Below are 15,296 nucleotides of genomic sequence, written 5' to 3'. Positions count from 1 at the left end.
TTGCATTTCAGGAACACCTCTGCTCTATTTACTGTTTTTCAGGTAAGAAATTTGGTTTTCAATGAGAGAGGGCTAATGAATAAATGTAGGAGGAAAATGTTAATGCTAAGAGCATGTGGTGGTAATTCATAGGAGAGAAAAGAGATTACCAAAAGGTTTAGGCTAGAAATATAAATGTGTAACCCTGGTAATGCAAGTGTGGCACCAGGCCAGAAGGGAAAATAAAGGGAATATGAAAAGAGAGAACAGGCTTAGGAAATGATCAAGGAGAAGCAATAATACTTTATTTTATTTATTAAAAAAATTTTTTTTCAGATGGAGTCTTGCTCTGTCGCCCAGGCTGGAGTGCAGTGGCACAGTCTTGGCTCACTGCAACCTCTGCTTCCTAGTTCAAGCGATTCCCCTGCCTCAGCTTATCAAGTAGCTGGGATTATAGGCACCCGCCACTGTGCCCGGCTAATATTTTGTGAAGATGGGATTTTTCCATGTTGGCCAGGGTGGTCTCGAACTCCTGACCTCAGGTCATCTGCCCATCTCAGCCTCCATAATGCTGGGATTACAGACGTGAGCCACCATTCCTGGCCAGCAATAATACTTAATACTGCTAGATGGCATTGCTGTAGGGATATTTTGTAGATGACAATTTTTGTCCATTTCACCCATTAAACTGTGAACTCATTATCTATTAACAATCTGACTATCTTTATTTTTTGGTCCAGCATTATTTATATGTGTGAGTGGAAAAATAATATATATATATATATGTATGTGTGTATATATTTTAATGCCAATTTCCTAGTAATAAAGTCTAGAACAGTGTAGAATAACATTCTACACTCATAATGAGCTATAATATATGTTCTAGAGAAGATAGAAAAAAATTTTGCTGATAGTCTTTAACATTATAAATAGACTTTTATGCAGACACGTGATGATTACATTTTCTTATGTATATGTTTTTATACACACCCACAGATAGTCTTATTGAAGATGCACAAAACAACGTGTACTATGAAAAACATCACAGGTCGGGCACGGTGGCTCATGCCTGTAATCCCAACACTTTGGGAGGCCAAGGCAGGTGGATCACTTGAGGTCAGGAGTTCAAGACCAGCCTGGCCAACATGGTGAAACCCCGTCTCTGCTAAAAATACAAAAATTAGCTGGGTGTGACAGCATGTACCTGTAATCCCAGCTACTTGGGAGGCTGAGGCAGCAGAATTGCTTGAACCTGGGAGGCAGAGATTGCAGTGAGCTGAGATTATGCCACTACACTCCAGCCTGTGTGACAAAGTGAGACTCCATGTCAAAAAAAGAAAAATCACTGGCACTGAGGGTAGTTCAGTATTAGAGTAGACTACTAAAGAAAGCTATAGAAAGAGTCTTTGGAGTCCAGGCAGAGTGGTTCACGCCTGTAATCCCAGTGCTTTGGAAGGCCAAGGTGGGTGGATCATTTGAGGTCAGGAGTTTGAGACCAGCCTGGCCAACATGGAGAAACCCTATTTCTACTAAAAATACAAAACGTAGCTGGGCATGGTGGCACATGCCTGTAATCCCAGCTACTCAAGGAGGCTGAGACAGGGGAATCACTTGAGCCTGGGAGGTGGAGGTTGCAGTGAGCTGAGATTGTGTCACTGCACTCCAGCCTGGGCGACAGAGTGAGACTCCATCTCAATAAATAAATAAATAATAAAGATTTGAGTTTTTGGAAATCTTTAGATACAATTTTAAAATTCGGCATGAGAATAAGACAAATATATGTGTGTGTGTGTGTGTATATATATATATATTTCACTATTGAGAGATGAATTTTTTTTACTTTGACAACAAACCAGACTTTGAGTTTGATCAGAGTTATTCCTACTTCATCAGTATGTTTCTGCCTGAAGATCACCAAGCATTCGTTTTATTTTTGTAAACAAAGCAACGTTTTTGGAAATGTCGGCCTTCATTCGCATGCGCAGGAGCTTCTCTCCGTATGCTAAGCAGATTCCATTGCCAGCATGGTTGATGTTGGCACATGCCCTAATTGTGCATCTCCTACGAAGTCCTTCTTATCCTTTAGTTTTCATATCAACTGTCACTTCCTCAGGGAAGTCATTCCTTAATTCGATGCTCCCTACCCCCGTCCCCAAGAGTCTCTCAGAAAACTCCGGGCCTTTTTGGTTTTGTTTTTGCTTTGTTTAAAAATTGCAATTATATACTTACTTTTTATGTGTATTTGTTTATTGTCTTCCTCTTCCATAGACTGTGGGCTTTGTTAGGTCAGGGACCATGTCTATTTTGTTCCTGCTGCATATTCTACAAATAGGGAATTAACAATAGGGCTTGGTGGGAGGCCGAGGTGGGTGGATCACGAGGTCAGGAGATCGAGACCATCCTAGCTAACATGGTGAAACCCCGTCTCTACTAAAAATACAAAAAAATTAGCTGGGCAAGGTGGCGGGCGCCAGTAGTCCCAGCTACTTGGGAGGCTGAGGTAGGAGAATGGCGGGAACCCGGGAGGCGGAGCTTGCAGTGAGCTGAGATCAAGCCACTGCACTCCAGCCTGGGCGACAGAGTGAGACTCCGTCTCCAAAAAAAAAAAAAAAAAAGAATAGGGCTTGACTCATACCAGGCGTTCAATAAATATTTGTTGAATAGTTGAATAGAATCATTTTTAGTATTTTCAATATTTTGTTATTACTAATGAGACTATTTTGTGCTACAAGAAAGACCCAAGATTGAAGTACTGATTCAGGCCCTAAATTCCTTTTTACTTAAGAGCATTGAGTCACATAATTTTCCAGCAAAAGAAAAAAAAAACTATAAAATCTCTTATTAATGTAAAATTATTTATCTAAAGGTTGGGCTCGGGAGCAGTGTGAAGGCTGGACACATATTCTTAAGACAGTAAATTTTTCTCAGACGAGTTTTTCCTCTTTCCATTTCTTTTAGTTTGATTGGCTAAGGCTGTGATATAATGAACTGTAGAACTCAATCTGGTAGATCCAGTAATTTACAAGGTCTTTCTCCTATTCCATGTTTCCCATTCATTTTACTGCCCAAGTTGAATTGTTACTTGTTCTTTTATTTGGACAGCTCACGATAATAATACTGCTTATATAACTCTTTTTATTATCAGTATTATTATCGTAATCTCCTGAAGATTTCTTAATGTAGCCATTTAATGCCATCTGATTGCCCTATGGAGTCTTTGGTTCACTCTTCATTCTTCAAGGTTAGTGAGCAGCACGTGGGTGTGGAATGTCCGTAGCCTGGGTCAGTGGTTTAACTCCCCTTCTAGTTGTTGAGTGACAGGACCCCTCTGCTCTCCGATGCTCTTTGTTTAGCTGAGTGAATACAGAAAGTTACTTTTGGGTCTAGTGCTAGATGAGAAACCCAGGGGAATTTTGTGACTCTGAGGGCCAAGGCAAATAAGGCTCCCTATGAGGATTGAGGAAAAAGGGAGGAGCATAACAGAACTACCATATATGACCCAGAAATTTCAATTTTGGGTATATATCCAAAGCAAGTGAAATTAGGATCTCAAAGAGATATCCATACTCCCATGTTCATATAGCATTAGTCACGATAGTCAAGGTATGGAAACAACCTAAATATCTGTCAATGGATGAATGGATAAAATGTGGTATATAAAAAAATAAAATACTATTTGTCCTTTAAAAAAAGGAAATCTTGCCATTTGTGATAATGTATATATAATCTGAAGGACATTATGCTATGAGACATAAGCCAGACACAAAGACAAATACCACGTGATCTCACATCTAGGTAGAATTTTTAAAAGTCCAACACATATAAGCAGAGAGTTGAATAGTGGTTGCCAGGGGCTGGAGGTAGGGAGGAGTGTGGTCAAAGGCACAAAGTTTCATTTATGTAAGATGAATGAGTTTTGGAGATCTAATATATAGCATAGTGACTGTATTATACTTGAGATAGATCTTAAGCATTCTTATTACAAAAAAAGAAAAAATGCCAAGTGAGGTAACAGACATGTTAATTAGCTTGCTGGTGGTGATCATTTTATAATGTATATGCATACCTCCAAACATGAAGTTCTGTGCCTTAAATATATACAATATGTATTTGTCAATTATACCTCAAAAAAACTGAAAAAAAGGAGGAGCATACTTTATACCTTATGCTTCAAGTCTCCGTGGGTCTGAAAACAACCTATAAATCCCTTCATTTTTTTTTTTTAATCCCGATTAAAACAAATGACAAAATAAAATGAAACAAGGTGACTGTGTCTGATTGTGTACATGGTGGAAGGGTGGAAGATTGGAGGTGAAGCAGGGCTTTGTGGGCAACACTTAATATTGTCTTTAGACAACCTTATGGATGCACTTCTCCTTGGTCCTTAGTATATGGTAGGTGCAGCTCGATAAATTATTATTGAAAGAATAAGCGACAATAAATCTAGGATCGTGAATTTCATAGAACCAAAAACACCAGGGCTGGGAAAGATGTTGCAGATATTCTAAGCTGGATCTCATTCTGCTGAACAAAAAGAGATTTGTTCTCAGAGAGATTAAATTACTTGGCCTCCGTCCAAAGAAAGTTACATACAGAATTGGAATTAAATAGTAAAGTTGGAATATTTAAGGAGTGATATGATAAATCATTCAGCAAATTTGACCAATATAGGCTGGAGGATTCTGACCAAATGAACTGTCTTCTTCCCAGCCTCTCTCTGCCCACACTTGTAAGCTATTTGTTCTGAATTATTTAGAAATTGTCTCAACATCCATCTCCCATATTTGTGTAGACATATCCATAAAGAGTTATATAAGCAGTATTATTATCGTAATTATTATTATCATTAGCAGCTTCATTTCTTGTTATTTTCCTTGCGGTTCATCTTAGGGTCTTCTGAGGGCTGTTAAAAAGCTTGAAAAAAATAAGAATCGTGCTTGTAGATATTTATTTTCATTGTATTATTTAGAACTCCATCCTAGGGAATCCTGTTAATTCCTAGTTGACTAATCCACAAAAACCTTACATTCTCACCCTGCTTCTCTGTAAGCTTTAACAGCAGCAAGATGGAGTGAAGGCTCTTATTACTAAAACTTCATCACTCATACAAAATATTTGCAAGTGCTCCTATGCTGTGGTGTATGAGCATAAATAATTAAAGCAGAGCTACACTTGTCAAAAGAACTGAAGCAAAGACACACTCCTCTGTTTGCAGGCTCTGTATAGGCAATGACTTCCTCATTAATGCAGCAATTCACTAAGGATTGCTGTAGTTAATGGGAATTAGCAAAGTGCTAGCGTGCCCATATTCATCTTTTGAGAGGCTATCCAATATGCAAAGTGATAGGCCTGTTGAATGATTCTCATTGAAAATACCCCATTCTTAAGGTGTTTTTTCAAAGTAGAACCCCAGGAATCACATTTTCAAAGGTGTCACTGTAAGGCTTTCTACAGAGGCTAAACAATTTTAGGCTTTATTAGAGTTTTTGATTTGAGGTTTCCCTGGATTCTTTGCCTTCTTTCATGCTCATAAAGAGTGGTGACTTTTATCAAATTACTCCAGGTTTGTGCTCTGTAGGTCAAGATATTGCTTACTGGTTCATATAAGCATACTCTGCTAAAATCTCAGTATATATATTTGTGAGTATTTAATCAAACTAAATGACTAGGCAAGTACTGGTACAACAAAAACAATATATCAGCATTAAGGAGAAAATTTTCATAGCTTTAATTGGGTCATTTAAAATAATGACATTTCAAGAAAATGTATTTGTTCTTGAACATTATTTGTTCATTCATTTATTCAACAAATATTCATTGACTGTTTCCCATGTGCCAGGAACTGTGTAATGCAGTGTACAAGATAGACCAGGTTCCTACCCTTAGGGAATTTATAGTCTAGCAGATTCAAGTATTGGCTTGAACTATATAAATTTCCTTTTGTTTGACTGTTACTGATTTACAACAAGGCAATTTCATGTGTTTCAACCTAATTCAAAGAGTGTTATAGGAGCACATAGGAAGGAACCTAATGTAGTTTTGGGACCAGACAGTGGCTCCCTGAGGAAATGGTATTTGAGCTAGTAGGAGTAGATTGAGTAGGAGTAAGCCAGATGAAGCAGAAAATGTGCCAAGAGTGACAATAGGAGGTGTTAAGTCTCAGAAGCAAGTAAGTGCCTGGTTGGGCTCAGGAGCTCCAGTAAGAAGTGCGAAAGGAAGAGGTATGAAAGGGGTCTGGAGAGGTAGGCAGGGCCAGATAGTAGAGGGGTATGTAAGTCATGTTGTTTGAAATGTATGTAAGAGCCAGGGAATAGTTTTAAGCAGAAAAGCAAACTGATTTTATTTGTGTGGCTGGAAATCTGTCTTGCCACAATATGAAAATGAACTAGAGAGGGGCAAGTTTGAAGGTAGAATGATTGGTTGAGAGACTGGGAGATGGTGTTAGCTTAGTCAAAATTGGTGATAGTAGGTATTATGGTCTGGCTCTATGTCTCCACCCAAATCTCATCTTGAATTATAATCCAAATTGTAATCCCCACATGTTGTGGGAGGAACCTCATGTGTGATGATTAGATCATGGGAGTAGTTCCCTCATGCTGTTCTCCTGATAGTGAGTGAGTTCTCACAAGATCTGATGGTTTTATAAGAGGCTTTTCCCCCATTCACATGGCACTTCTCCTTGCTGCCACCATGTGAAGAAGGATGTGTTTGCTTCCCCTTCCGCTGTAATTGTAAGTTTCCTGAGGCCTCCCCAGCTGTGCTGAACTGTGAGTCAATTAAACCTCTTTCCTTCATAAATTACCCAGTCTCGGGTATGTCCTTATTAGCAGAGTGAGACCAGACTAATACAGTAGAGATGGAAGGAAGAGAACTTTCAGGAGGTAGAATTGACAGTACTTGGTGACCCAATGGATGTAGAATAAGAACAGGGAGTCAGGGGAAAAATACGGGTTTCTGGTTTAATGGGAATGTATCTGACCAAATAAACTGTCTTCTTCCAAGCCTCCCTCTGCCCACACTTGTAAGCCATTTGTTCTGAATTATTTAGAAATTGTCTCAATATCCATCTCACATGTTTGTGTAGACATATCCCTAAAAGGTTATATAAGCAGTATTATTATTGTAATTATTGTTTAGCTGCTTCATTTCTTATTTTCATTGTGGAAGTGAGAGAGAGAACATTGAGGGAGGAGAAGTTGGGTGCATTGTTGAGATGATGAATGCAGATTTGAACACATTAAATTTTATTGAATTCTTGGAGGTTCTTGGGAAACATTTAAATGGAGAAGTCCAACAGTAGTCAATTATATAGGTTTAGAGCTCAGAAAAAAATTGAGACCTGGACAGGAGTGAAGATATAAGAGTGAGCAATAAGTAGATGGCAACTAAAGCTAGGGGAGTGTAGGAGACTTCCCAGGGCTTGTACAAGATGTGAGAAAAGAAGAAACAGATGAGGAAAGAATAGGCTATAGTGGGGTCCAGAGAGGAAGCAGAGAAACTGGGGCAGAGCAGAGGCAGGAATTCTGTACTGGAAAACAGGGTAAATACAGTGTTTTGAAAAGTAGTGGTGATAAATTTCTAAAGTTACCGAGAAGTTAAGAAAATAAGTACTGAAAAGCGATTGTAAAATTTCGTAATAAATCAGGTAATGAAATGCATGAGTGACTTAGAGAAAAAGAAATTTATTAGAATTCAATTCTGATTGCAGGTTAACAAAAACATTATGGTAGATTTAAGTAATTTATTCGAATTAAAAATGTTCTTTTCCATTTGGTGTTGACTACCTTATCTACTGGGTCTAAAACTGGCTGAGTGACAATGAATCACATAATGAGAAACTAATCACTGCACGTTTGGGTCTGAATCACTGTCGTCATCAGTTTGGCAAGTCATGGATAGGATGCCTATATGATGTTTGGTTTGCCTGGGGTGATCCCATCATGCTTGTTATTCCATTGTATTTATTAACACTAACTTCTTTTACTCTCAAACATATCTCCATTTGAACAAAAAATAAAATGGGTTTTCATGCTATAGATGTACTGCCTTGATATCTTTTCAAAATTCTGCTCTCCCTGCTTAGGTAGAAAGGTGTTCAATTTATACAAATCTGGTTTTGTTTTGTGCACCATGGCTAATTATAAGAAAAGCACAAATTGTTTTTAATGATTTTCTAAAAATCATTTTTCACGATATTTTAAAATGAAAACACGGAAGCAATATATAAAGGAAAAGATTATTTCTCTGCTTTGAATGAATAATGTTCAATCAGGAATTATCAATATATATTGAACACCTATTATGGGTAAGGCACCAGGTTCAAGAATGTTCAAGCTTCTTGATGATACTAGCACTTATTTTCAGTACTTTCATATAGTCTACAGTACTTTGTCCTGTTTTTTATTGATCTTCGTCTTATTTTGATTTTTCCCTTCTCTCCCTTATTAGAAATAAAATATTTCTTATATGTGCATCAGTATTCTACTTAGATTCTATTTATGCTTCCAAGCTGAAGACAAATTGGATCAGATCTATGATACATAATAATATAGATGTTAGCATCTATACAATCTAGAAAAGAGAGAGCCTCCAGATTAGTGGAACGGACATTTCCCTCAATAAATGATGGTAGAGTTTTCCCTTGCAGCATGTTGGGAGCAATGAATGGACCAATACAATGTGTGGAGAAGCTAGGAGGAAGCACAATAAAAAGAGGGCCGATATGAGATCCTCTCCGTTTGTCCACTACCCATCCACCTAGCCACAGATGGTGATCATAAGCCAAGCCCTACCCAGAAAAGGCAGGGCAGATCCATTGTAAATTCAAAAAGAACACTGACAGTCAAAAGCTTTCCAGTCTGAGGAAGAGACAAGAGGTTGAATACAGTAATAGAGGGAAATAAGCATGCACCAGACAGAGGACTTTACAGGCAAAGACAAACAATAAAAAGGCTGAAAAACAGAGCTGTTAGGAGCTTGTCAGAACATCCCTGATCATCTGAGTGAGGAAACAGGACAAGGCTCTGTCCAAACCTGGGAGGCCGAGGGCAGAGGTTTCAGACCTTTTGAATCTTATCAGTAAAATTATTTGACCATGCTTTGTTATACAAACCCCCTTAAAAATATAGTCTTGCCAGGTATGGTAGCTCATGCCTGTAATTCCAGTACTTTGGGAGAGAGGTGGGTAGGTCACTTGAGGTCAGGAGTTTGAGGCTAACATGGAGAAACACCATCTCTACTAAAAATACAAAAGTTAGCTGGGTGTGGTGGCACATGCCTGTAATCCCAGCTACTTGGGAGGCTGAGGCACAAGAATTGCTGAAACCCAGGAGGCGGAGGTTGCAGTGAGCCAAGATTGCGCCACTGCACTCCAGCCTGGGTGACAGAGACCCTGACTCAAAAAACAAACAAACGAAAAAGATAGTCTGGAACAAAGGCAGTCAGTGCCTCTGCTTACAAGAGGTGCAGAAACTTGAAAGACTAATAGAAAATTGTCACACCAAAGTGACTTTCTTTTCTAATCTATGGTTGGCAGTAAGACGTATCATTTGTGATTAAAATTGGCCTCAAATACTTTACTATTTTGCTAATTAGGAGGTAGAGTCTCATTCTCCTTCTTTTGTGTCTTCACTGACCTAAGTGGACCTGTTCGATCATTGGAATATAGAAGAAATAAAGTTCTGGAACTTCTAAAGCTAGGTCCTTAAAAACCTTGCAGATTTTTTCTGGGCCTCTTGGAACATTTGCTCTTAGATACTTGAGCCAACGTGTAAGAAGTCTGACTATCTTGTGAGAGAGAGAACCCCCGAGACAGTAAGGAAAGGGCCCATTTATCCTTGCTGTCATGAGAGGCCTGTGCCATCTAGGACCCTCTAGACTTCTAAAGCAGCCAGTTGAGTGGCACGGATTGATCCCAGTTGATGCCAATTGGAACAGAAGAATTGTCCAGATGAGCCCTGCCTAAATTCTTAACCCACAATATCATGAGACATAATAAAATCATTGTTGTTTTAGGACACTATGCACAGATAGACAACCGGAGCAAGATTATATAACTGGACTTACTACTGCTACTAACAAAGATGTTAGGATCGCAAAATAATAAAGGCATGAGATGCCTGAGTCAGAGACACTGAGTTGGTTGCATTTAACCATCAGAATCAAGTCAGTCATGACTATCACAATGAGTGGCAGATCTGAGTGACAGCCAGAAAACCATGGAAATGATTAATAAACACATCATCCTTAAGAACAAGCTAGATGAAAAGTCCACAAGGGTACTGCTCAATAGATGCAGGCTAAAGAAACTAAAGATGGTTGATTAGGAGACTAAACACAGTTACCTCCCCCCACCAAAAAAAAAAAAAAAAATCTTTTTATCCAGTTTGTGAACCTAAGCCAGTTTCCTAACCTGAAACCCACTGAACTGGAGAAGGGGCTAGTTTTCCAGAAGGCAGAAACCTGCAGCACTGTCACAGAATATATGGTACTGGTTGCCCTAGTGCTTTCTTAAAGGGATCTGAAGAGTCATCATAGCCCCACTGTTGCATGGGCATATGGGAGCTAAGTAATACATGAAGTTCTGGTCCAGACTGGGCTCATAGAAGGTCCAATGGGTCCACAAACCCACTCTGTGGTCACTTCCTCGGAATGGACATCACTGGGAGTTTGCAGGATCCCATATTAGTTTCTTCTTCTGTGAGATAAAAGCTGTCACAGTCAAATAAGTCAAGCTCTGAAACTGTGTCCACCCCATGAACATAGTAATTACAGAAAAACTTTGACCCTGGGAGGTACGGGAGCAGAAAACAGTGTCTCCCTCAAGGACATAAATAATTCAGAGGTGGTCTCTAGCATAATCTCCATTTAATTCACAAGTCTGGCACCTATAAAAGCCAGATGAAACCTGAAGGATGACATGAGACTACTTCAAATGCAACCGAGTATAGCCCAATTGCCTCTGCAGTGCCATATGTGGTATCTGTTCTAGAGCACAGTAATATGACCTCAGGAATGCAGGATGTGGCCTTTGATCTGGTGGTGCATTCTTTCCGCTTCATTCGGAAAAGAGGATCAGAAACAGTTTGCATTCACTTGGAACAGAAAATAGTACTCATTTACAGTCTACAAATGACAAATATGAATAGTTCAGCCCTTTGTCATAATAGTCGGAAGAAACTAGGACTGTCTAGACATCCTGAAGAACAACACACTTTTCCACTACATCAATGATATTTTGTTAACTTGATTAAATGTAGCAAGAAGTATTAAGGGTGTTAGAAGCCATGGTGAGACACATGTGCTTAACAGTATGAGATGAGCACTTAAAGACTTAGGGACTAACCATATTAGTAATATTTTAGGAATTCAGTGGCTTGGAGCATACCAAAACTTTCTATCACAAAGTAGTTGGAACAGTGACAAAGTATTGCATCTCATACTTCCCGCCACAAAGAAAGACGTAGTACAATGATCTCTCTTTGGTTTGTTTTTTGAGATCTCACTCAGTCGCCCAGGCTGGAGTGCAGTGGCGTGATCCCGGCTCACTGCAACCTCCCCTTCCAGGGTTCAAGTGATTCTCCTGCCTCAGCCTCCCAAGTAGCTGGGACTACAGGTGTCCACCACTGCACCCAGCTAATTTTTGTATTTTTAGTGGAGACGGGGTTTTGCCATGTTGGTCAGGCTGGTCTTGAACTCCTGACCTCAGGTGATCTGCTCACCTTGGCCTCCCAAAGTGCTGGGATTACAGGCATGAGCCACTGCACCCAGCCTCTCTTTGGGTTTTGATGGTAGTATATTCCATATGAAGAACTGTCAGCTTTGCATGGGTCCCAGAACAGGAAGAAGCTCTGTAGCACATCCAGAATGCTGGACTAGCATTCCTGCTAACTGGAATGTATGACTCAGCAGATCCTGTAATATTAGAGGTATCTGAGGTGGGAAAAGATGCTGTGTAGATTTTATAATGAGTCCTGAAGTTCTGGAGCAAGGGCATGCCATCTATAGAGAATGATAGTATGCCATTCAAAAATTGCCACCTGGCCAGCTACCAGATCCTGGTAGAAATGAAGTATCTGACCATGGTTAATCAAATGACCATCTGGCTAGAACTTCCCATGATAAGATAGATTCTGTCAGCCCTTCTGAGGCATAAAGTTGGACAAGCCTAGGGGCTATCCATTGTAATATGGAAATGGTACATCTGGGATCCAGCCCAGTTAGGACCAGAGGACAAAAATCAGTGGCACAAGCAGGTGACTCAGACTGCCATGTCACCAATACTCTTACCCTAGTGCATCTCCCTTAGCTCACATTCATGGCCAAATTGGAGGACCCCCATGACCAGCTGACAAAGGAAGGAAAAAGCCCAGCTTGGTTCACAGATAGGTTGACTTGGTTATGTGTAAGCTAGTGTGATTTTAAAACATGCCTGAAAATTTTTTGATATTCTGTGACATTCTTTTGACCCCTAGCAAAATATAGAGCCTAATTCTTCTCTCCTTGTATATAGGCTGGCCTTAGTCCCTCACTTCTAATGAAGACAATGAAACTGAGGTGACACTGGGCAATTTCCAAGGCTAGGTCATAAAAGGTGCTATGTTTTCCTCGTGGTCCTTTCTTTTTCATGAGATGTTTGCTCTTGGAACCAAGCCATCATGCTTTGTGAATGCTAAATAGCCGTATTAAAACGCTGTGTGTGTGTGTAGGTCTTTCAGCCACAGCAGCTACTGAGATCCCAGTGAAGAGCCAGCATCAACCGCAGACGTGTGGGTAAGCAAGCCTTCTCATGAGTCCAGACCCAGCTGTCAGCTGCCCCACCTGTTACATGGAGCAAAGCAAGCTGTTCCCACAAAGTCCTGTCCAAATTTGAGATATGTGAGAAAAATAAATGTTGTGTTTAAAGCCACTGAATTTTGGGTTATGTATCCATAGATAACAAGAACAGAAGCTGCAACACAGCCCAGTCACAGATGGCCTTCAAATGTAGTTGTGAGGGGAAATACTACAAATAGGCTACATTTTGGGTGGTACACCTGGTCATATTCTTTCTGTAGGAAAATAAGTGGACCAAAGTTCGAGTATATATGGACTTATGGCAATAGAAAATGACTTTGCCAGTTCATTGGGGCCTGAAAGAGAATGATTGGAAGGTCTGTAAAAACATGGTCTGGGTTAGATGTATGTGCATTGATGTATGGAAATAAGTTATGAAATGTGAAAATCTTGCAATATGATAATGTCTACCAGAGAGCATCTACCATGAAAGAAGCACTGCACAGCCAAATTGACACAATAACTGGTCAGGTGATGTAAACTGCATGCGTCATTGGCTATTTGAGTGTCTGGCACAATGGACACAGGAATAAAAACACCATGGTGACAGGGATGGAAGCTATGGATGGGTTCCTACTCACTATGGCCTATCTAGCTACTGTCTACTATCTAGCTACTGTCACTGCCAGAAGTTTGAACTGCCACCAACAGAAAGTAACCCTGAACTCACCCCCCAATTTGACACTATCTCTTGACGAACCATTTGATGGCAGGTTGAGTATCTTGAAACCATTCACCTTTAGAGGGACATCAATTCATTCTCATGGGAATAGGCACATATTCTTTTCTTTTCTCATAGCTTTTGCCAGCACCACTATCGGAGGATTTACAGAACGTTCTATTCATCAACATGGCATCCCACAAAAGACCACGTTAGACCAACTGACTCTGATTCAGGAGGAGATAGGACTTCTAGTACAGAATACAGTGAAGAAAAATGTATTTAGCACCCATAAGTTCCACTTTGGTATCTTAGTATTCACTTGCCCAACTTTGATTTAAATGGATAATTATAGCTGCCACAGAAAACTTTGGTGACAAAGAGTTGGGCTCTTCAGTGATGAGGATCTGGGTCACCCCATCAGATAAGTCCCTTAGACCAGGAGATGTTCTAACTGAAGGTGTGGGGAGTCTAGAATAAGTGATAAAGAAGGAAAGGGATGAAAATCAGCTGGGGCCTTAAAACAAGCTGCAGCAGCAGAGGCTGTGGGTCATGCCACTTACCTTCCTTTCTAAGTTTCTCATGGGAAAGAGGCCAGCCAGTGTCTTGAAGTGGTCGCAGAACTTGTAAAAAGAAGTGATCTAACTGGTACAAGTGGTGGACTATGATGGAGGCTGTGATATGCCATCCAGATCCTGGCTGAACACTGAAACACCCTAAGTTTCTGGGAGTTTTGCTGATTGACAGTCCTCAGATATCAACACTTTTTGAGAATTGCCCTAGGTTGAAGAAAGTCACCTTGCCCAAAGTCACTCCTGAATTTCAGACCAGTCTTTATTCAACGATGGGTAGATGTAGGCACATAAAATAGAGATCTTTTGCCCAAATTCTGAAGAGCCATGTGTTCTAGTGATCTATTGCTGCATATTAAATCACCCTGAAACTTAGTGACTTAAAAGAACAAGAATCATTTTATTATTTTGCAAGGTTTATGTGAGTCAGTAATTTGGAAAGGGATCAGCTAAGAAGTTGTGGCTTAGGGTTTCTGCCAAATAATGGTTAGAGCTAAAATAACAGACAGCCAAATCAACTGAAGGTTGGCTAGGCATCTCTCTCTCTCTTTAAATCTCAGGGCCTTGCCGTGCGCTAGTCTGGTCTTTCCATATGCGCTAGTTTGGTCTTTCTCATAGCATGGTGGTCTCAGGCCAGTCAGATTGCTTCTATGGCAGCAGACTACTTCAAGAATAAGCAAACAACTCAGAAGTTCTACGGCCTTTAAAGCCACATAGCATTGCTTTTGTTATTCTCTGTTGGTTGATATAATCAAGAAAACTCACCCTGTTCTAAGGAAAGTAGATATAGACCTTCCTTTTTTATAGAGGAGTATCACAGTCACACTGTAAGAACAGCATGTAGTATAGAAGATGTTATGGCAGGTGTTTTTGGAAAATACAATCTGCCACACTATTCCAACTTGGAGCTCCCCTTATGTACGCCAAGTCCTTTGTTGACACTGCATCACAGACCAACTTCTCCCTTGGCCCATACCTTCTTCCTTTTCTTCTTCCAAAGGTGTCTTAGTCTATTTTGTGTTGCTATAAAGGAATACCTGAGGCTGGATCATTTACAAAGAAAAGAGGTTTATTTAGCCCATGGTTCTGGAGGCTTTACAAGAAGCATGATGCTGGCATCTGGTCGACTTCTGGCACAAAAGCTGAGGCAAAACATGTTGAAGGTCAAAGGGGAAGTAGTCCTATCCACACAGGGACCAAACCTGAGGGGCATCCTGGCTTTATAACAAACCACTCTAACAGAAGCGAAT

This window comes from Papio anubis, chromosome 19 (genome assembly GCF_008728515.1).
Source record: "Papio anubis isolate 15944 chromosome 19, Panubis1.0, whole genome shotgun sequence".
Lineage (NCBI taxonomy): Eukaryota > Metazoa > Chordata > Mammalia > Primates > Cercopithecidae > Papio > Papio anubis.
Note: the sequence above shows the minus strand (reverse complement) of the source record.